At 43.2% G+C, this 23105-nt stretch overlaps 1 protein-coding gene across 1 annotated transcript in view; it reads right to left on the bottom strand.

Moving 5' to 3' along the window:
- The window catches only part of LOC126095461 (leucine-rich repeat-containing G-protein coupled receptor 5-like), a 1115085-nt gene that overhangs the window by 751243 nt on the left and 340737 nt on the right, over nucleotides 1–23105 (bottom strand). The gene's annotated exons all lie outside the window — the stretch shown is intronic.

Genomic DNA, 23105 nt, shown 5'->3' with positions numbered 1-23105 from the left:
AAGGACCGTACAGGACCTGCAACATGCGGTCGTGCATTACCCTGCTGAAATGTAGGGTTTCGCAGGGATCGAATGAAGGGTACAGCCACGGGTCGTAACACATCTGAAATGTAATGTCCACTGTTAAAAGTGCCCTCAATGGGAACAAGAGGTGACCGAGACGTGTAAGCAATGGCACCTCATACCATCACGACGGGTGATACGCCAGTATGGCGATGACGAATACACGCTTCCAATGTGCGTTCACCGCGATGTCGCCAAACACGGATGAGACCATCATGAAGCTGTAAACAGAACCTGGATTCATCCCAAAAAATGACGTTTTGCCATTCGTGCACCCAGGTTCGTCGTCGAGTACACCATCGCAGGCGCTCCTGTGTCTGATGCAGCGTCAAGGGTAACCGCAGATATGGTGTCCGAGGTGATAGTCCATGCTGCTGCAAACGTCGTCGAAGTGTTCGTGCAGATGGTTGTTGTCTTGCAAACGTCCCCATCTGTTGATTCAGGGATCGAGACGTGGCTGCACGATCCGTTACAGCCATGCGGATAAGACGCCTGTCATCTCGACTGCTAGTGATACGAGGCCTTTTGGATCCAGCACGGCGTTCCGTATTACCCTCCTGAACCCACCGATTCCATATTCTGCTAACAGTCATTGGATCTCGACCAACGCGAGCAGCAATGTCGCGATACGATAAACCGCAATCGCGATAGGCTGCAATCGACCTTTATCAAAGTTAGAAACGTGATGGTACGCATTTCTCCTCCTTACACGAGGGGTCACAACAACGCTTCACCAGGGAACGGCGGTCAACTGCTGTTTGTGTATGAGAAATAGGTTGGAAACTTTCCTCATGTCAGCATGTTGTAGGTGTCGCCACCGGCGCCAACCTTGTGTGAATGCTCTGAAAAGCTAAGCATTTGCATATCACAGCATCTTCTTCCTGTCGGTTAGACATCTTCGTGGTGTAGCAATTTCAATGGCAAGTAGTATAGTTGATAGTGATAAATGGAGGGAGAGAGGGCATCATCTGGGAGAGGGAGTAGATGGAAGACTGAGCGGACGAGGTGTGGCGTGGTATTCACGCCAGCCGCGAGAGACCCTGTTGGTCGGTATGTTGAAGTGGTAAGATGGTGGCACACTCACTAGGCGAGTGCAGCGCTGCGGCGACACTGTGCTCTATCGTCCATCGAGGTCCTATTGCTCCCGCTGGCATTCAACTTCTGGTCAGCACAGTACTACGAGGTGCATTCAAGTTCTAAGTCCTCCGATTTTTTTTCTAAGTAACTACTCACCCGAAATCGATGAAACTGGTGTTACTTGTCGACGTAATCGCCCTGCAGACGTACACATTTTTCACAACGCTGACGCCATGATTCCATGGCAGCGGCGAAGGCTTCTTCAGGAGTCTGTTTTGACCACTGGAAAATCGCTGAGGCAATAGCAGCACGGCCGGTGAATGTGCGGCCACGGAGAGTGTCTTTCATTGTTAGAAAAAGCCAAAAGTCACTATGAGCCAGGTCAGGTGAGTAGGGAGCATGAGGAATTACTTCAAAGTTGTTATCACGAAGAAACTGTTGTGTAACGTTAGCTCGATGTGCGGGTGTGTTGTCTTGGTGAAACAGATCACGCGCAGCCCTTCCCGGACGTTTCTGTTGCAGTGCAGGAAGGAATTTGTTCTTCAAAACATTTTCGTAGGATGCACCTGTTACCGTAGTGCCCTTTGGAACGCAATGGGTAAGGATGACGCCCTCGCTGTCCCAGAACATGGACACCATCATTTTTTCAGCACTGGCGGTTACCCGAAATTTTTTTGGTGGTGGTGAATCTGTGTGCTTAGATTGAGCTGACTGGCGCTTTGTTTCTGGATTGAAAAATGGCATCCACGTCTCATCCATTGTCACAACCGACGAAAAGAAAGTCCCATTCATGGCGTCGTTGCGCGTCAACAATGCTTGGCAACATGCCACACGGGCAGCCGTGTGGTCGTCCGTCAGCATTCGTGGCACCCACCTGGATGACACTTTTTGCATTTTCAGGTCGTCATGCAGGATTGTGTGCACAGAACCGACAGAAATGCCAAACCTGGAGACGATCTGTTCAACAGTCATTTGGCGATCCTCCAAAACAATTCTCTCCACTTGCTCAATCGTGTCGTCAGACAAGCTTGTGCAAGCCCGAGGTTGTTTCGGTTTGTTGTCACACGATGTTCTGCCTTCATTAAACTGTCGCACCCACGAACGCACTTTCGACACATCCATAACTCCATCACCACATGTCTCCTTCAACTGTCGATGAATTTCAATTGGTTTCACACCACGCAAATTCAGAAAACGAATGATTGCACGCTGTTCAAGTAAGGAAAACGTCGCCATTTTAAGTATTTAAAACAGTTCTCATTCTCGCCGCTGGCAGTAAAATTCCATCTGCCGTACGTTGCTGCCATCTCTGGGACGTATTGACAATGAACGCGGCCTCATTTTAAAACAATGTGCATGTTTCTATCTCTTTCCAGTCCAGAGAAAAAAAATCGGAGGCCTTAGAACTTGAATGCACGTCGTAGACTATCTGTCCTCCAAATTCAAATCGATTCTATGGTCACCCGGATTAGAGCCGCTGGTGGAGAAGTTAAGCTTCGTTTTTTGCCATCCTCTTCGCTATGTCGATTTTGCTGGCCAGCAGTATACCTGATTGAGCGCCTAGAAAATGTTTTCTTTCTTTACATCAAGTGAGGTTTTGCCTTTAACGCATTCGGTAAATTGCTCCGAAAGTATGTAGAAAAACAGTAACTTTTCCAACAGAAATGAACATATATAAGATATAAATTTAGTGATTAATTGTTGTGTATCATTTGCAGTGTATTCCTACGCAGCATGCAAAGTTACATACGGAGAATAAGTGGATGGTTCAGCAATCAGTAATAAACAACGAAGAAACAAACAGTTATGGTCGCAGGTTTTAATTATTATTTATTTATCAATGACGCGTTCTGCGTGATGCAGGCGCCTACAGATTGGCTGATATTAGATGATAATAAGCACATGGCATATCGAGCATGTGAAACGTCCCAACAAAACGTAATCCTCAACAGTTATTCGGAAACATTGCGCTGTGTCCCTGTTGAGGCATGCAAAGTAGTCTAATGAAAGCAAAACGGGATCAGACCTAAAGATGCTACAGATAAATGTAAGCCTGATCCTGCTTTTCATTTATTTGACTACTTTGCATGCCTCAAAAGGGACAGCGCACAATGTTTTCAAATATCTTACGAGGACATTTTATATGCTCGGCATGCCATGTGCTTAACATTATCTATTATTAGCCAATCTGAAGTCGGCTGAATCAGGCGCAACGTGTCATTGGTAAATAGATATTGATTGCAGGCCTGCAACCAAGACTGTTTGTTTCTTCATAATAAAAGTAGGTAGCGGCTCGATTAACATGGAGCCTCAGCTGCAGCAGAGAGCCTTTTCACTATACTGTTAACAAAGACAACTATATTTTTCGCGAAATGCTCGAGGCCCAAACACATTTTTTCAGCTCGGTGTGTGACTTAATGTTAGTGCAAACACTATAGAAGACAAGGAGATTTGCAAGGGTTTAAGGTTAACCAGATGAGATCGCTAAATAATACATTATGGGAAAGTTTTCTTGTGAAACAACGTAAGATATACTGAGTAGTGCGAAAATTACTTTTGTAAATTAGTATATTTATCTATGTCCTTTTCGTTTTAACCATCTATGCTTCACAACCTGCTCTTTTGTCTACAGTGGTTTATAATTAGTCTATTCTTTTCTTTATAACATCAAGAGTTTACCTCAAATTGTATTTTTATAATATAAGGTTTAAATTATTCATGTGATATTAAAACATTCAGCTTGCACTTGTGACAACAGTTCGTGCCAAGCCATCCTAGGTTGCCACGTATTTAAAGATATTTTTCAGGTATAATTTAATTTTTCTGTGGGTGACAAGTTGTGCTGTAATAGCGCCCAAAGGAATACATATGTGGCTTATATGTGCGGCGTAAAATACTAGAAACTGATGCTGTCTACTAATCAGCAGTAAGTGCATTATGGTTTTGTTTCTTTTTTAAGCATAGTTTTACAGAAAAACTATTCTATGTTAACAATTTTCCGGGAACTAAACTATTAGCAGCTGACTGTGGTACAGGAAGTGTTAAAATATGCGTGGGTGACCTAGAAAATCTGATCTCACTTTTAATAACGGTAAATATTTGGTTACAAGAACGGAAACGGAAAGGCTCATATTATCTACACAAGCGAGGACCACAATGATGTGAAGAAATGAAAGACTGAAGCGATTGATGACTGTACGTCGACTAGCTCTTTACCGGCTCTTGTTAACCCATGGTAAGTTATTTGAATTAAACTCGATACAAAGGAAGTTCAGTTTCTCCTTCGCCTTGCATAGAGCGGAAACGATGAATATCTAATGAGGTGCAAAACTTTCAGACTGATTGCTTTACTGGGGTATAAAAGCTTTTCAGTATTCTTCCCGGCACTAAAGACCAGTTCTTCGAAGGTAATTGGACTCCTTCAGACTGTTACATTACGCTAATTAGGGAAACTTGTATCAAGGAATGATTGGCAGACAAATGAAGGCCCCACTGTTCTGGAACACATACTACCTGTTACTGGGACTATAATTGTTTACTGAAGATGAGGGAGATAATTGGTAGTGTTAGGCACTGCAATCTCTGTTTGTAAGTATAATTGGGCAGACGTAGGTAACACCAAACGAGATACACCTCTGAATTTCAACGAGGACTGTACGTTGAAGCAGGTTTGGTTGGAACAAGTATATCGAAGACGGCCAGGTTATTAAATATATTGGAAGAAACAGACAGGCGTTTTTGACGACGAAAGTTGGATTGTCTCAATTCTGCTACTCCTCATTACACGCATTTCCCTCTTTTTTGCTTTACTCTCAATTCATAGTGTGTGCTGATGAAACTGTTCATTCCATTTGACAGGTCCTTTAATTCCTCCACACTTTCAATGGAGATAACATTGTTATCAGTGAATCTTATCGTCGATATTCTTCCATCTTGAACTTTAATTTCACTCCTGCACCTTTCTATTACTTCCGTCATTGCTTATTCGATGTATAAAGTGAACAGTAGGGGTGAAAGACTGTACCCTGTGTATCATTCCTTTTCTAGTACGACCACTTCTTTCTTGGTCTCCTGTTCTTATTTTTTCTTATTAGTTCTTCCAAATGTCGTTCATTAACCTTCTTTGCGTATAGATTATACCTCTAATTCTATACAACTTTTTTAAAAACTCAGAGAGCATCTCAAATGCGTCTCATTGCTGTGACTGGCCAAAGTGATTATTAAAACTAAACATGTGTATCTTGTGGTAGTATCCCAACTTCTGACGGATACCAAGAATGAGTTCACTCTTCGAGAATTCTGCAGCAATCACACAACATCGATTACCGGTTACTGATTGAGATTAACATAATACGAAGACCCATCGTTCACCTTATTTAAATCTGCGGGACTCTTTGGCCGCTGTTATTGTAGGTAACATTGGTGTTTAGTCCGCATCACTTTCCTCTCAAATTTATGATCCAAAACTCAATGTTTCGACGACTCTGGTGGGATCTTCCTTAAGAATCTCCCTGTGTCCCTAACTGGCTGAAATCTAACTTTCCCCATCTCTAATGACCACGCTGACGACGGGATGACTAATTCTAATCGTTCTTTCTTCTTTCCTACTCACTTGTCACTATCAGTTTCGAATAAAACATTTATCACACTATACCGGTACTTAAATGAGACGAACTACTCTTTATCTGTTGCTTGTTTCTCAGTACCATGTTACCGACACTGAAATGGTGAGGTCGCGGATATGTGGGAGTGGTAAGCGACTAAGCCTACATTCGGCTGAACATTTTTTACAGATTATTTCCGCCCCAGAAAATTACGTAATGTAACCTGAGCACACTTGATCATTAAGTTACGTATTCGTAAGATAATCAGTGAATTGTTTGAAAGCGCCAATAAATAAATCAGAGACTATTGCCATAAAAATAGTGCGAATGCGCCAATACGTAAAACATTTTTAGTCATCAGTCTTCTGACTGGTTTGATGCGGCCCACCACAGATTCCTCTCTTGTACCAATCTCTTAATTTCAGAGTATCACTTGCTACCAACGTCCTCAATTATTTGCTGGATGTCTCCCCCTACAGTTTTTGCCCTCTACAGCTCCCTTAAGTACCGTGGAAGTCATGCCCTGATATCTTAACAGATGACCTATCATTCTGTCCCTTCTCCATGTCACTGTTTTCACATACTCCATTCCTCTCCGGTTCTGCACAGAACTTCATCGTTCCTTACCTTATCAGTCCACTTAATTTTCAACATTCTTCTATAGCACCACATCTCAAATGTTTCGACTCTCATCTGTTCCGGCTTTCCCACGGTCCACGATACGCTGCCGTACCATGCTGTGCTCCAAACGTACATTCTCAGAAATATCTTCCAGAAACTGACGTCTATGTTTGAAAATAGCAGGCTCTTCTTGGCCTTTTGCCATCGCTAGTCTGCTTTTGATGTTCTCCATGGTCCGTCCTTGGTTATTTTGCTGCCTAGGTAGCAGAATTCCTTAACTTCATCTTCTTCGTAAACATCAATCCTGATGTTAAGTTTCTCGCTATTCTCAGTCCTGCTACTTCTCATTACTTTCGTCTTTCTTCGATTTTTTCCAATGTATATTCTGTACTCATCAGACTGTTCGTTCCAGGCAGCAGATCATGTAATTCTTCTGCACTGTCACCCAGGGTAACAATGTTATCAGCGAGCGAATCGTATCATTGATACCCTTTAATTCCACTCCTGAACCTTTCTTTTACTTCCATCAATGCTCCTTCCATGTACAGATTGAACAGTAGGGGCGAAAGACCGAATCCCTGACTTACAACCTTTTTAATTCGAGAACTTCGTTCTTGGTCGTTCACTCCTACTATTCCCTCTTGGCCCTTGTACATATTGTATATTAAACGTCTCTTCCTACAGCTTACTCCTATTTTTCTCTGAATTTCGAACATCTCGCAACATTTTACATTGTAGAACGTGTTTTCTAGATCTACAAATGCTATGAACATGTCTTTAGTTTTCTTTAGTCTTGCTTTCATTACCAACCGCAACGTCAGAATTGCCTGCCTGGTGCCTTTATCTTTCATAAAGCCAAACTGATTGTCAATTAACACATACTCAACTTTCTTTCCCATACTTCTGTATATTGTTAGCAGCATGGATGCATGAGCTGTTAAGCGACATTTCTCGCACTTGTTAGCTCTTGCAGCCTCGGAGATGTGTGGATGATATTTTTTGGAAAGTCAGATGGTATGTCGTCAGACCCATACATTCTACACGGCAACTTGAGCAGTCATTTTGTTGCCACATTCCCCAATGATGTTAGAAATTCTGATGGAATGTTATCTATCCCTCCTGATTTGATCTTCTAAATCGACTCGTGTTTCTTCATCTATCACATCAGACAAACCACCCCTCCTCATAGAGGCCTTCAATGTACTCTTTCCCCTATCTGCTCTCTCCTCTGCGTTTAACACCGGGATTAACGTTGCACTATTAGTATTGCCATGGTTGCTTTTAATTACACCGAAGGCTGTTTTGACTTTTATGCATGCTGAGTCAGTCCTTCCAACAATCACTTTTTTTTCGATTTCTTCACGTACTTCATGCAACCATTTCGTCTTAGCTTCCCTGCCCTTCCTATTTATTTCATTCCTCAGCGACTTGTATTTCTGTATTCCTGAATTTCCTTGAACATTTTTGTACTTCCTTCTGTCATCGATCAACTCAAGTACTTCCTCTGTTATCCATGGTTTCTTCGCATTACTTTCTATGTGTCTATGTTTTTCTTTCCAACTTCTGTGATTTCCATTTTTAGCGATGTCCGTTCCTCTTCCACTGTACTGTCTACTGAGCTATTCCTTACTGCTGTATTTACATCTTGAGAGAACTTCAAGCGTATCTCGTCATTCCTTAGTACAGGGTGGCAGCCAGTCAAGGAATGTTTGGGGAATTAGTTTAAAAAAATTATTTTAGAGGTCCAGTGAAATCTTTACAAGTTTTCTCTCAGAGCAACTTACATTTTGCCTACGTGACACAAGTTGCCTGTCTTTTCGGAACTGAGGCAGTTCTGTCCAGTTAAAGCTGCTAACAAGAGATGCCTTGAGCCCTACGCTGAGACTGATAGTGAATTCACGCCATCGGTTTTAGCCAATAGCGTGCGTGGGATACATTCACGTGTGTGGACGCTGGAGCGTTCCACAGTGCAGAACACAGTTGCCTGTCTGTCTTGTGATCCAGAACTCGAACAGAACAGAGGTCTTCTTTGGGAGGCAGAACCCCTGGCTCTGCGTTCCATAACCAGCCATCAACATCAATTAACGTGAACCGCCTACTCTTCTGATGCCCACTTCAATTAGACTCGCCTAAACCTGGTAACTTCCGACCCTAGGCGCACTCCTTGTATACGGTACAATGAAATATATGCTCTTCATTTTACCTAATTTCCTGTTCTGTCATTTAATGGCAGTCCTGAATGCCCACTTACAAGTCCTGACCGCTCAACCTCCTGTAGGTTATCGTCGCAAGCCGAATCCAGCAACTTTCTTCCCCCTTCTCCGCCGATTGTACATCCCACTTCTTTTCTAATTGATTCTTCCTGACTAATCTCTTAAACTTCAGCCTACTCTTCATCACTCCTACATTGTGATTTGAGTCTGTATCTGCTCTTGGATACGCCTTACAAACCAGTATGTGATTTCGGAATCTCTATTTGACCATGATGTAATCTAACTGAAATCTACTCCTATCACCTGGCCTTTTCCAAGTATACCTCCTCCTCGTGTGATTCTTGAACAGAGTATTCGCTATTGCTAACTACAATTAATTACAGAACTCAATTCTCCTCTCTCACTCCTTGTCCCAAGCACATATTTTCCTGTAACCTTTTCTTCTGCTCCTTCCCGTACAACTGCATTCCAGTCCACCATGACTATTGGATTTTCATCTCCCTTTACGTACGGTATTACCCTTTCAGCATCCTCATATACTTTCCCTACCTCCTCATCTTCAACTAGCGACTTCAGCGTGTGTATCTGAACTATCGTTATCGGTGTTGGTTTGCTGTCGAATCTGATAAGAACGACCCTATCACTGAACTGTTCTCAGAGACACACTCACTACCCTAACTTTGTACTCATAATGAATCCTACTCCCGTTGCTGCTGTTGGTATCGCTCTGTACTCATCTGACCAGAAATCGTTGTCTTCTTTACATTTCACTTCACTGACCCCTGATATATATAGATTGAGCCTTTGCACTTCCCTTTTCAGATTTTCTAGCTCCCTACCACATTCAAGCTTCTGACATTCCACGTCCCGACTCCTATCAGGTTATCTTTTCGTTGGTTAATCAATCTTTTTCTCATGGTCACCTCTCCCTTGGTAGTCCCCTCCCGGAGATCAAAATGGGGGATTATTCCGGAAACTTTTGCTAATGGACAGATCACCATGACAATTTTACAGGCCACATGTCCTGTGGATATACGTTATGGTTCTATAATGCAGTGGTTTCCATTGCCTTTTGTATCCTCATGCCGTTGATCACTGCTGTGTCTTCCGCCTTTAGGAGCAGTCTCTTACCCCAAAGACAAGAGAGTGTCATGAACCTCTGTCCGTTCCTCCGCCCTCTTTGACAAGGCTGTTGGCTGAATGAGGGAGGACTTCTTGTGCCGGAAGTCATCGGCCGTCAGTGCTTATTATTAATCAAAGTTTAATCAGTGGCGGGTGTCGAACCTGGAACCGATGACCTTTAGATAACTAACCAAAGACACTACCCCCAGACCACATGCAATATAAACGCCTAAAATCAATCAGATACTGTGAACCTGAAAATAGCTTTAAAGGCCCCAACAGACAGTACAAGCATGCACAAAACTGTACCTTAAAAGGGTCTCTGTGCCTTAAACTTAGTAAGTGACAGAATTCCAATAAAAGGAATTACATTGCAGCACAGAATTTACAAACAATTCCAAAAGGTGGACCAACAACTGCACGAAGGATGTCAAGGACTGATCGTGAAAAACTTGGTTCGGGAGATGGTTTAGTCATATTTACGTCCGGCACAGGTCCCAACAGCCATCCCACCAGATATGAACAGGTCCAAAAGACAATTAGGCTTTAGAGTTTTAAAACAAAACAAAAAATCAGCATTACTCCACATACCATTATATCTTAAGATAATTACATATAATTTAGAGATGGTACCAGAGTTGCTAATTTTCCACATCTCAAGACCATTCGTCAAGTTAGCGAAATAGGTTATGTGTGCGGCAAGGCCGCCCGCTCCCCCTCTCTCCTCCGTTTCTTGCAATTAATTTGACCTATTATACACATCAAAAAAAGTTTTGCATCACTTCGGTGCCAAGAGTTCCGGAACCTGTGCAGCAAATTGGAATGGAGAACAACATAAACATCATTTCCTCTCATTTTTTGCTCTTAAAAACCAAACACTGCATATTGTACCACTATATAGCGTGACGTTCAGAGGTGGTGGTCCCAGTAGCATGCTCTCTTGCACTGATGCAGGCCTGTATGCGTCACGGTATACTGTATACATCAAAGCACTGTTGGTCCACATTGTCCCACTCCTCAACGGAGATTCGGCGTAGATCCCTCAGAGTGGTTGGTGGGTCACGTCGTCCATAAACAGCCCTTTTCAATTTATCCCACGTATGTTCTGTAGGGTTCAAGTCTGGAGAACATGCTGGCCACTCTAGTCGAACGATGTCGTTACCCCGAAAGAAGCCATTCACAAGATGTGCACCATGGGGACGCGAATTGTCGTCCATAAAGACGAATGCCTCGCCAATATGCTGCAGATATAGTTGCACTACAGGTCGGAGGATGGAATCCACGTATCGTATAGCCAGCCGTTACGGTGCCTTCCATGACCACCAGTTGCGTACGTCGGCCCCGCATAATGCCACCCCAAAACAGCAGGGAACCTCCACCTTGCTGCACTCGCTAGACAGTGTGTCTAAGGTGTTCAGCCTGACCGCGTTGGCTCCAAACACGTCTCCGATGATTGTCTGGTTGAAGGCATATGCAACACTCATCGGTGAAGAGAACGTGATGCCAATCCTGAGCTGTCCATTCGGCATGTTGTTGGGCCCATCTGTACCGTGCTGAATGGTGTCGTGGTTGCAAAGGTGGACCACGCTATGGACTTCGGGAGTGAAATTGCGCTTCATTCCGCCTATTGCGCACAGTTTGAGTCGTAACACGACTTCCTGTGGCTGCACGAAAAGCATTATTCAACATGGTGGCGTTGCTGTCAGGGTTCCTCCGAACCGTAATCCATAGGTACGGTCATCCACTGCAGTAGTATCCCTTGTGCGGCCTGTCTCTCTGTATCTCCTCCATGTCCGAACAACATCGCTTTGCTTCACTCCGAGACGCCTGGACAGTTCCCTTGTTGAGAGCCCTTCCTGGCAAAAAAGTAACAATGTGTAAGCGATCGAATCGCGGTATTGATCGTCTAAGCATGGTTGAACTACAGACAACACGAGCCGTGTACCTCCTTCCTGGTGGAATGACTGGAACTGATCGGCTGCCGGACCCCCTCCGTCTAATAGGCGCTGCTCATGCATGATTGTATACATCTTTGGGCGGGTTTAGTGACATCTCTGAACAGTCAAAGGAGTTGTGTCTGTGATACAATATCCACAGTCAACGTCTTTCTTCAGGAGTTCTCGGAACCAAGGTGAGGCAAAACTTTTTTTGTTTTATGTGTGTATAAAACACAAAATTTTACGTACCTTATGGAACTTGTTATGAAAGTGTCATATTGCATCAGATGCAATTAATGCACAAAAGGCACTCTACACGTATACATATCTTTATAAAAACACGTAGCTGATGAAATGGACACAACTGATAAAATCCTCGTACATCCATGCATTTCGGCGTCTAACATGACTCTTCCAGGCTTGCCGCACACAGCTACGCTACGGGCAGAGAGTTAACATAGAGGTGACAGAGCCGATATAAAGTTAACTATCTCGCCGTTGTATTGCGTAACTAGTACAAGCTAAATGATGGCATGCTGTGGTTAGAATCAATATAGCTGTGCACCAGAAATGAAGGGGGATTTCCCAAAACTTTTAATATAACAATCAGGAAGGCCAACTGACCATGCATTTAAAATTGCCATGGGTCTAGGCGCCATATAAAAGCTATTGTTATACAGACTGTCTGCTTGTTGTGCAATTGAAAAATTACAGTAATAATCAAAAGATTAAAAAAACAACCTACGGGTTTAATTAACTTCATGACGTAAATAATAAACAGCCCTGACGTTATCAGGAGTATTAAGCCGGTCAGATCTGGCGGGATCCCGCATAGTATCACTCATGAAAAGGGTTAGCATACACAAAAACCACACGAGGTCGAACTTACTTCAAGATTCATGCAAACCTTATTGGATGCTAGGTGTCTATTGCAGAGTCAAATCGAAATAACGTATGCTATGAAAAGTAATTTATACAACTACAATAAAATTAAAGCTTTAAATGGGTCGCACCAGTACGTGCGTGAATATGCAATGACAACGCTTGACGGATGTCTGTAATCCATACTGTGCGTCAGAAACTACTACAAACAGGTGCATTTGAGCAATTAGCAATGACGGAAATCAAGTAGTTAAGCTGAGTCCGAGGTCCATATTTAGTATTACGGCTAAGGGATGGAAGGAATTTGTCATATCCACAACCCATCATGGCAGTATCATGATAAAGCTTCAATTTAATGCACTAGACGATCTGACGATAAATGACTGTCATCATATGAACTACCCGTTCACAGCTGGAATGCAAAGTATATATTCTATTCGTCATACAACGAGACGATGGCACGTGGGATGGGTTACCTTTTATTTGTTTATTTATTTATTTTTCAACACATGTATACACTCGGCAGACAAAGGTTATGGAATGTAGTGTCGGACCTCCTTTTGCCCAGCATAGTGCAGCATATAATAATATACAGAAGAATGGAAAAGAAAATTGAGAATGCGCTAGGTGACGATCAGTTTGGCTTTAGGAAAAGTAAAGGGGCGAGAGAAGCAATTCTGACGTTACGGCTAATAATGGAAGCAAGGCTAAAGAAAAATCAAGACACTTTCATAGGATTTGTCGACCTGGAAAAAGCGTTCGACAATATAAAATGGTGCAAGCTGTTCGAGATTCTGAAAAAAGTATGGGTAAGCTTTAGTGAGAGACGGGTCATATACAATATGTACAACAACCAAGAGGGAATAATAAGAGTGGACGATCAAGAACGAAGTGCTCATATTAAGAAGGGTGTAAGACAAGGCTGTAGCCTTTCGCCCCTACTCTTCAATCTGTACACCGAGGAAGCAATGATGGAAATAAAAGAAAGGTTCAGGAGTGGAACCAAAATACAAGGTGAAAGGATATCAATGATACGATTCGCTGATGACATTGCTATCCTGAGTGAAAGTGAAGAAGAATTAAATGATCTGCTGAACGGAATGAACAGTCTAATGAGTACACAGTATGGTTTGAGAGTAAATCGGAGAAAGACGAAGGTAATGAGAAGTAGTAGAAATGAGAACAGCGAGAAACTTAACATCAGGATTGATGGTCACGAAGTCAATGAAGTTAAGGAATTCTGCTACCTAGGCAGTAAAATAACCAATGACGGACAGAGCAAGGAGGACATCAAAAGCAGACTCGCTATGGCAAAAAAGGCATTTCTGACCAAGAGAAGTCTACTAATATCAAATACCGGCCTTAATTTGAGGAAGAAATTTCTGAGGATGTACGTCTGGAGTACAGCATTGTATGGTAGTGAAACATGGACTGTGGGAAAAACGGAACAGAAGAGAATCGAAGCATTTGAGATGTGGTGCTATAGACGAATGTTGAAAATTAGGTGGATTGATAAGGTACGGAATGAGGTGGTTCTACGCAGAATCGGAGAGGAAAGGAATATGTGGAAAACACTGATAAGGAGAAGGGACAGGATGACAGGACATCTGCTAAGACATGAGGGAATGATTTCCATGGTACTAGAGGGGGCTATAGAGGGCAAAAACTGTAGAGGAAGACAGAAATTGGAATACGTCAAGCAAATAATTGAGGACGTAGGTTGCAAGTGCTACTCTGAGATGAAGAGGTTAGCACAGGAAAGGAATTCGTGGCGGGCCGCATCAAACCAGTCAGTAGACTGATGACCAAAAAAAGTGCAGCATCTCGACTTGGCATGGACTCAACAAGTAGTTGGAAGTCCCCCGCAGAAGTGATGACGCATTCTGCGTTTATAGCCATCCATAATTGGGAAAGTGTTGAAAGTGCATGATTTTATGCACGAACTGACCTCTCAATTACGACTTATAAATGTTGGATGGAATTCATGTCTGGCGATTTGGGTGTTAAATCATTCGCTCTAATTGTCCAGAATGTTCTCCAAACCAATCGCGAACAATTCTGGCCCCATGACAGAGCACATTTTCATCCACGAAACCAATCGTTGTTTGAGAGCACGAAGTCCATGAATGGCTGCAAATGGTCTCCAAGTAGCTAACCACAATCATTTCCCGGCATGGATCGGTTCGGTTTGAGCAGAGAACCCAGTCTATTCCACGTAGACATACCCGCACCATTATGAAGCCACCACCGACTTGCACCGTGCCCTCTTGTCAACTTGGGGTCCATGGCTTCATGGGACCACCGCCACACGCATACCTTACAATCAGCTCTGACATGAAATCTGGACTCATCTGACCATGCCACTGTATTCCAGTCGTCCAGGGTACAACCGATCTCACACGATCCCGGTAGAGGGGCTGCAGACGATGTCGTGCAGTTAGCAATGTCATTCGCGTCGGTCGTCTGCTGCCATAGTCCATTAACGCCAAATTTCGCAGCACTGTTCTAACCGATACGTTCGTCATGTGCTACTTTCATTACTTCGTTTATTTCACGCTGTATTGCTTGTCTATTAGCACTGACAACTCTACGCAAACGCCGCTGCTCTCGGTCGGTAAATAATGCCATCGACCACTCCGTTGTTCGTGGTGAGAGGTAATGGAAATCTAGTATTCTCGGCAGTGTGTTGTCGCTGTGGATCTGCGTATACTGAATTTCCTAACGATTTCCGAAATGGAATTTTCTATGCGTCGAGCTCCAGCTAATAGTAGTCTCCTTCCCTCCTTCCCCCCCCCCCCACCCCCCACGTATTATCTTCATTTTCTACCCTCCGATCAGACGATGGCAGTATAAGACTGTTGAAACCGATTATCTTGCGTCTTGGAACAATAAACATTTCTATACTGCGAGAGCGAGTCGTGACAAAACTGTACCATCTGGTGAGCAAAATGTATGAGACAGGCGAAATACCCTCAGACTTCAAGAAGAATATAATAATTCCAATCCCAAAGAAAGCAAGTGTTGACACATGTGAAAATTACCGAACTATCAGTTTAATAAGTCACGGCTGCAAAATACTAACGCGAATTCTGTACAGACGAATGGAAAAACAGGTAGAAGCCGACCTCGGGGAAGATCGGTTTGGATTCCGTAGAAATATCAGAACACGTGAGGCAATACTGACCCTACGACTTATCTTAGAAGCTATATTAAGGAAAGGCAAACCTACGATTCTAGCATTTGTAGACTTACAGAAGGCTTTTGGCAATGTTGAGTGGAATACTCTCTTTCAAATTTGGAAGGTGGCAGGGGTAAAATACAGGGAGCGAAAGGCTATTTACAATTTGTACAGAAACCAGATGGCAGGTATACGAGTCGAGAGACATGAAAGGGAAGCAGTGGTTGGGAAGGGAGTGAGACAGGGTTGTAGCCTCTCCCTGATGTTATTCAATCTGTATATTAAGCAAGCAGTAAAGGAAACAAAAGAAAAATTCGTAGTAGGTATTAAAATCCATGGAGAAGAAATAAAAACTTTAAGGTTCGCCGATGACATAGTAATTCTGTCAGAGACAGCAAGGGACTTGTAAGAGCAGTTGAACGGAATGGACAGTGTCTTGAAAGGAGGATATAAGGTGAACATCAACAAAAGCAAAACGAGGATAATGGAATGTAGTCGAGTTAACTCGGGTGATGCTGAGGGAATTAGATTAGGAAATGAGACACTTAAAGTAGTAAATGAGTTTTGCTATTTGGGGAGCAAAATAACTGATGATGGTCGAAGTAGAGAGGATATAAAATGTAGACTGGCAATGGAAAGGAGAGCGTTTCTGAAGAAGAGAAATTTTTTAATATCGATTATAGATTTAAGTGTCAGGAAGTCGCTTCTGAGAGAATTTGTATGGAGTGTAGCCATGTATGGAAGTGCAATATGGACGATAACTAGTTTGGACAAGAAGAGAATAGAAGCTTTCGAAATCTGGTGCTACAAAAGAATGCTAAAGATTAGATGGGTAGATCTCATAACTAATGAGGAGGTATTGAATAGAATTGGGGAGAAGAGGAGTTTGTGGCACAACTTGACTAGAAGAAGGGATCGGTTGGTAGGACATGTTCTGAGGCATCAAAGGATCATCAATTTAGTTTTGGAGGGCAGCGTGGAGGGTAAAAATCGTAGAGGGAGTCCAAGAGATGAATACACTAAGCAAATTCAGAAGGATGTAGGCTGCAGTAGGTACTGAGAGATGAAGCAGATTGCACAGGAGAGAGTAGCATGGAGAGCTGCATCAAACCAGTCTCAGGACTGAAGACCACAACAACAACAGCTGCGATCGTGACGTGTGTTCAAATGTGTGTGAGGTCATCGGTATCTAAACTTACACACTACTTAAACTAACTTATGCTAAGAGGAACACATACAGCCATGCACGAGGGAGGACTGGAGCCTTCGGCGGGAGGGGCCACGCAATCCGTGACATGGTGCCTCTAACCGGGCGGCGGGTGTGAAGTGCGTGATTCATTGCCGTCCAGCTACAGCAATTTGAAATGCCACTATAGCGCACTATGGAAACATGTGACCCTATAACACTATTTTCACAGTGGACGCATAATTTGGGATACTGCGTGTATACATATTCTGTTTACTAGGAGGCCTTCTGGAAGTAGAAATTAAATAAACAGTAAATTACGTGCTTCCGACTGTGTCCAGCTTTGTCTCAATCGTATAGCTAACTCTGCTGGGCAAAGTGGTGAGGGGTAACAGGCTAGTGCAGTGCGATGACCGCATTCGCGACGACCGTTGGGCCCCTAGAGGGGCCATCGCGCGGTAACGGAAGCGGTTCCGTAGTGCACGGCGGTAGAGTGAGGAGACGGTGAGGCCAGACCTCTGCCTGCTCGCGCCATTGGTGGCCAATTGCCGTGTCTGTCCTCCAGCAGGCGAGCGGTCCCAACATAGCAGACCAGAGCAGAGCAGAGACCCCGTTCAGGCATTGTTACCTGTAACCTCGCTGTCAGGCTCTGCGCTACTGCTATGAGACAAGCAAACATTGTTTCTAAATTGTTACTCTGCAATTCACACTTAAGTGTTTGGAAGAGGATGCGTAGAATTACTTTCAGAACACATCTCGGCTGTTCCACTAGGAGAAATGAACACCTGAATACTTCTCAGCACAAAGAAATTATCCAAATGCGAAAGAAATCAGTGTATGTGATGTGCACGTACAGACAAACAAATGATTATAATTTCACAAATACTGGATGATTTATTCAGGAGAAACAGCTTCACAAACTGAGCAAGTCAGTCTTATTGGCTGCAGTAGAATTGTCTTCAGTGGTAACTCCCGCTTCAAACTGAGCTTCGATGACCACCGAAGATGTTTCTGGAGACACCCCGTGGCAGTGGTGTGATACCAGTCTAAATATCGCACATCATACAGCCTGTAATATTTCTGGCTTAGTCAGCGATCGTATTAGGCTCCAAGAAGCTGTTCAAAAAGCAGTGGAGATGCAAGAAGTACAGGGTGTCCAGAAAAGGACTCCCTGATTTCAAAATTAAATATCTCGGAAACAAAGATCGATAGAGGAATGCAATAAACGGTATGTTTATTGTGAAAGCTGTAAGAAGTTTATACAGCAGTTTGAAATAATAGTTACAAAAGCTGCTAACAGATGGCGCTACACGCTGTACAGCTCATATCAGCATACATAAGTGAAATAATCTTTGCAAACAATCACATCACAATGTTTTCAAAATGTTCACAATTGGCACTACAGAGGTGGCGCAAACGAAGAATGAAATTCGCCATCACATTTCGTAGTGTCTCAACCGAAATGGATTCACATACCACAGAGATCGCCGATTCAAGCTCGTCCAGCATGGCGGGATGCTTCGGGTAGACCATGTCTTTCACTGTGCCCCACAAAAAGAAGTCACAGGGAGTCAAATTCGGCGAATATGGAGGCCAATCCATGCCTGCACCAGTAAATTTGGGATATTTCAAAGCAATGACTTCATTCCCGAAGTATTCCTCAAGAAAGCGAAACACTTGTTCGGTCCGATATGGTCGGGCTCCATCTTGCATAAACCATTCAGTACCTGGTCGATCCTCTAACGCTTGCTGTGTGGCGACAAATTGTTCCAAAATTGCAACGTAACGTGCACCAGTGACCGTTTCTCGAATGAAAAAAGGGCCAATAATGCCTCTGCTGCATACTGCAGCCCACACAGTAACTTAGGATAATACAGGGGTTTCACTTCACACCAATATGGCTTTTCGGAATCCCAAAATCGCCAGTTCTGCTTATTCACGTATCCATTCAGGTGGAAGTGTGCTTCATCTGTAAACCAGATGCAGCCAACATCAAATCCTTCACTATCAACCATTGTGAGCATCTGATTAGCAAAGGCAACCCTTTGTTGCACAGCTCGTACGGCTATGGCCTGGTGCGTTTGAATTTTGAATGGAAACATATGTAGGCTCTTTCTCAGTATTTCCTGCGTGCTGAAACGCTTCAAACCAGTCTCAGATGCAATTCTACGGACGGATGACATTGGATTTCGCTGAATAATTCCAGAAACTGTGGCGATATTTTCAGACGTAACTGCGGTTTGCTTGCGGCCAACATGCCCCACTAGATCATCAGCCTGTTCGATGAAATTTTGCGAAGAGCGTACGAATGGTTTTCGCATCGGGTCCTTTTGGAACATTAAATCGTGCATGAAAACTTCGTGTTGTTGCCGTAGGACTCTCTTCTAACTTGTGGTACTGTAGCACCAGAAAAACGTGTTGTTCAATGGAGTACATGGTTTTAATCTCTTCCTTCGGTACGCTAACCTCCTTTCACGTTTCAATAGTGGAACTGATCGCTCTGGGCTTCGGATCACTATTTATACTAGGCATTACGTATGGCGATTACAGCGCCATCTGTTAGCAGGTTTTGTAACTATTATTTCAGACTGCTGTATAAACTTCTTACAGCTTTCACAATAAACATACCGTTTACTGCATTCCTCTATCGATCTATGTTTTCGAGATATTTAATTTTGAAATCAGGGAGTCCTTTTCTGGACACCCTGTATATAGATGACGAAATGAGGTGTGAGGTACCTGTGACGGATGTTAGATTCGGTACCATGCCCGTGAGAAAGACCGACTGCATAATGCTGCTGCTCTGTGATTGGTTGCTGTGTTCGGAACAAGGGCGCCAAAACTTTAAAGTATAGTTATTATTTTTAGGTAAACTACTCCTTGGAATGACTTAACTCACTAATATAACTATCTCTGAACAGCTCACTATCAATAAGTCATGTTAAAATTATTAAAAACTATTTAAGTCAAAAGCAAATGACTGACGAAATTGCAGACGAAGCACTTCGGAAGCGTTCGTGTCACGCCTTTTCTGGTATGGCGCGAGAAGTGTTTCGGGCTGTTCGTCACTCTGGATTAGGCAGACGAGAAGAACAGACATGTTGTATGTCGCAGGATGTGGTTCAAATGGCTCTGAACACTATGGGACTTAACTTCTGAGGCCATCAGTCCCCTAGAACTTAGAACTACTTAAACCTAACTAGCGTAAGGACATCACACACATCCATGCCCGAGGCAGGATTCGAACCTGCGACCGTAGCGGTTGCGCGGTTCCAGAATGTAGCGCCTAGAACCGCTCGGCCACTCCGACCAGCCGTAAGATGTGTTTCCAATTTTTATTTAAGTTCCTGTTCGTCACTCTGGATTAGGCAGTCGAGATGTACAGTCATGTTGTCTGTGTCAGGATGTTTTTGCCAGTATTCGGTATTAAAAGATTCACTCCGGTAGTCATGAGGCACAGACACGTGCCACAAATAGTGTAAAGATACATTTTCGTAAACATTGTGTTTGATCATGTACTTTGGTGTATCAGAAGGTGTTGTATTAAGATCATATAGTCTTCTCGTGTGGCTATATTAAAATACGCGAGTGGCATCCCAAAGAAGTGATACATTATTTGAGTAGAGAACCTCGCTAAAAGTCAGTTTCAGCCTCAAGATGCAGAACCTACGACCTGCGTGCTGTTTTCTGCGCTGGGGACATCAACTTGAAGACAGCTGGTTAGTGAACTATAGCAGAACCCTCGTATTCCACACAGTGCAGTGGAAACAACTAGGCGCCTGACGTGTACTGCATGCAAAGAACAAATGTGCTCAGTGAGACGTCATCTGCAGTATTGCAGAGGAGGTAAAGGAGGATGATCGTTATTAACACCAACAACCAATTCATTCTTCCTTTCTTGCCGTAAGCCCTTTGGTTGTCATTCGCTAGCATCCTTACAGCACAGCGGTATGTAGACGATATTCTAATCCCCGTTTTGTGACTCTTCACGGCAAGCCATCCTGGATGTACATTCCAGCAAGATAATGCCCCCCCCCCATCTCCCACTCCTACATACAGCGAGAGTTTCTACCGTTTGCTTTCGTGGCTTGTCAAACACTACCTTGGCAGCAAGGTCTCCAGATCTCTCCCCCATTGAGAACCTTTGGAGCATTACAGGCAGGACCCTCCAACCAATCGGGAGTTTGGAAATCTAAAGCTCCAATTGGAGAGAATTTGGCATGATATCCATCAGGATGACGTCCAACAATTCTATCAATCAACACCATGCCGAATAATAACTGTCATGAGGGCCAGAAGTGGAGAATGCATTATTATCACATTACATCAACCAATTTATGTCCCATTCGTGTAATTACTTCGTGGTGCATCGTTTTTAATTTGTCTTAGTCTATTTTGGCATTCAGAGGACAAAGTTAATGATTGAAATTTCGTAAAACGATCTTGCCGCAACAGAAAACACCTTTGATTTAATTATTGCTACCAAAGTTCGCGTATCATTTACGCGACGCTCTCTACCGTATTTCGCGATAATACAAAACGAACTGCTCTTCTTTGAACTTTTTCGAGGTCCTCCGTCATTCCAATCACGATTACATACCACACAGGAATGCTCCAGAAGAGGGTGGACAAGAGGAGTATAAGCAGATTCTTTAGTAAATTTGTTGTGTCTTCCAAATTTCAGTGTTCTTCAAATAAAACATCGTTTCAGACAAGATTCACGATCAATAGTCGGTTCATTTTGTTTCGTTAGTATCTTATATGGATGTTCTTTTAGCTGCCTGGCATTTGCAGTATAGCTGATATTTTGTTTTATTTTGCCACCTGCAGTTTTCGTTGTGTCCATGTAGTCATGCCTTTATTGAAACGATATTAGCTAACCACACTGTGCTACTGTTAACGAAATATTTACCTGTTCCGCCATCTTGTTGTATTTTGGCAACAGTTTGTCGTCTGTAGTTTGTTATTTTCGCGTATCATTTGTCTATGATATTAGTAAATTAAAATGAACCCAATGGCTATGTTGAAACATTTATAGTTCTTGAAGAAAATAATTGTATTTCTTCAAGGCAGAACCCTACTTCCTTAATCATACAGGGTGACAAAAAACTACATGTACAAAGTTGTAGAATTATTAAACACTTCCCTTCCGTGACACGAATGTCACAGGTACGCTGTTTCTCAACTGCGGATGGATGAAGAATTTGACGCTGGAGTTTCCTAAAGCCAACTGCGATATGCATCACGTTGACGTTGCAGTCCGATTTATAACACAGTTACATCTTGCTGTTAAGAAGATTAATTTCTCAATACTCTCAGCAGTTTACGCCCCAGGATAACCAAGTGCATTGTTATTGTTTATGTTACATTCTATTTACATGAATGCATCTACTGATGTACACAGGTTGTTGATGGTTGATTGCACTCTAATCGAGTTTACTGGCGGGGTGGTTACCAAATTATGTAACATTTAAAAGGCTTCCTGGCCGTCTTTGTCAAACAAAATCTCTTACGCCAGACCGGCGGGAAGCTGATAGACCTCGCAGTACACGAACTGCTCAGGAACTGAACATTTTCATCGCTAATGTGTGGAACGTTCTCCATAAGAAGGGCATCCATGTATTATGAGGTAGAAAACCTATCAGCTGATGAATGGAATTCTGCCAATGGTACCTACACTAAATTTTAAACATCTCTGACTTGCAAACCTATATTTTGTGTACTGGTAATGCCCGCAATTGCCATGTTCAAATGGTTCAAATGGCTCTGAGCACTATGGGACTCAACATCTTAGGTCATAAGTCCCCTAGAACTTAGAACTACTTAAACCTAACTAACCTAAGGACATCACACACACCCATGCCCGAGGCAGGATTCGAACCTGCGACCGTAGCAGTCCCGCGGTTCCGGACTGCAGCGCCAGAACCGCTAGACCACCGCGGCCGGCACAATTGCCATGTCCACCAACTGAAATATCATAAGACAACTCGTCTGTTCCATAATAAACAGAGATTTACCAGGGCTGGTATTGCTCACGACCATCTCAGTAGAGGAAATTACTGTACCTTCCTCCCTGGTGGACAATCGGAAATATTGGGGATTATCCCGCTAGCAGTCGCGCTATGAGTATTGTTCCAGCGTGTATGGATCTACACCGTTGACGCCAGAGAACATTTAGACAATGTTACCTCCAATTGTTGCATCGGGAGGGAGGCCGGCAGT

The sequence above is a fragment of the Schistocerca cancellata genome, chromosome 8, assembly GCF_023864275.1.
Source record: "Schistocerca cancellata isolate TAMUIC-IGC-003103 chromosome 8, iqSchCanc2.1, whole genome shotgun sequence".
NCBI lineage: Eukaryota > Metazoa > Arthropoda > Insecta > Orthoptera > Acrididae > Schistocerca > Schistocerca cancellata.
Note: the sequence above shows the minus strand (reverse complement) of the source record. Positions and strands in the feature narration are given on the sequence as shown.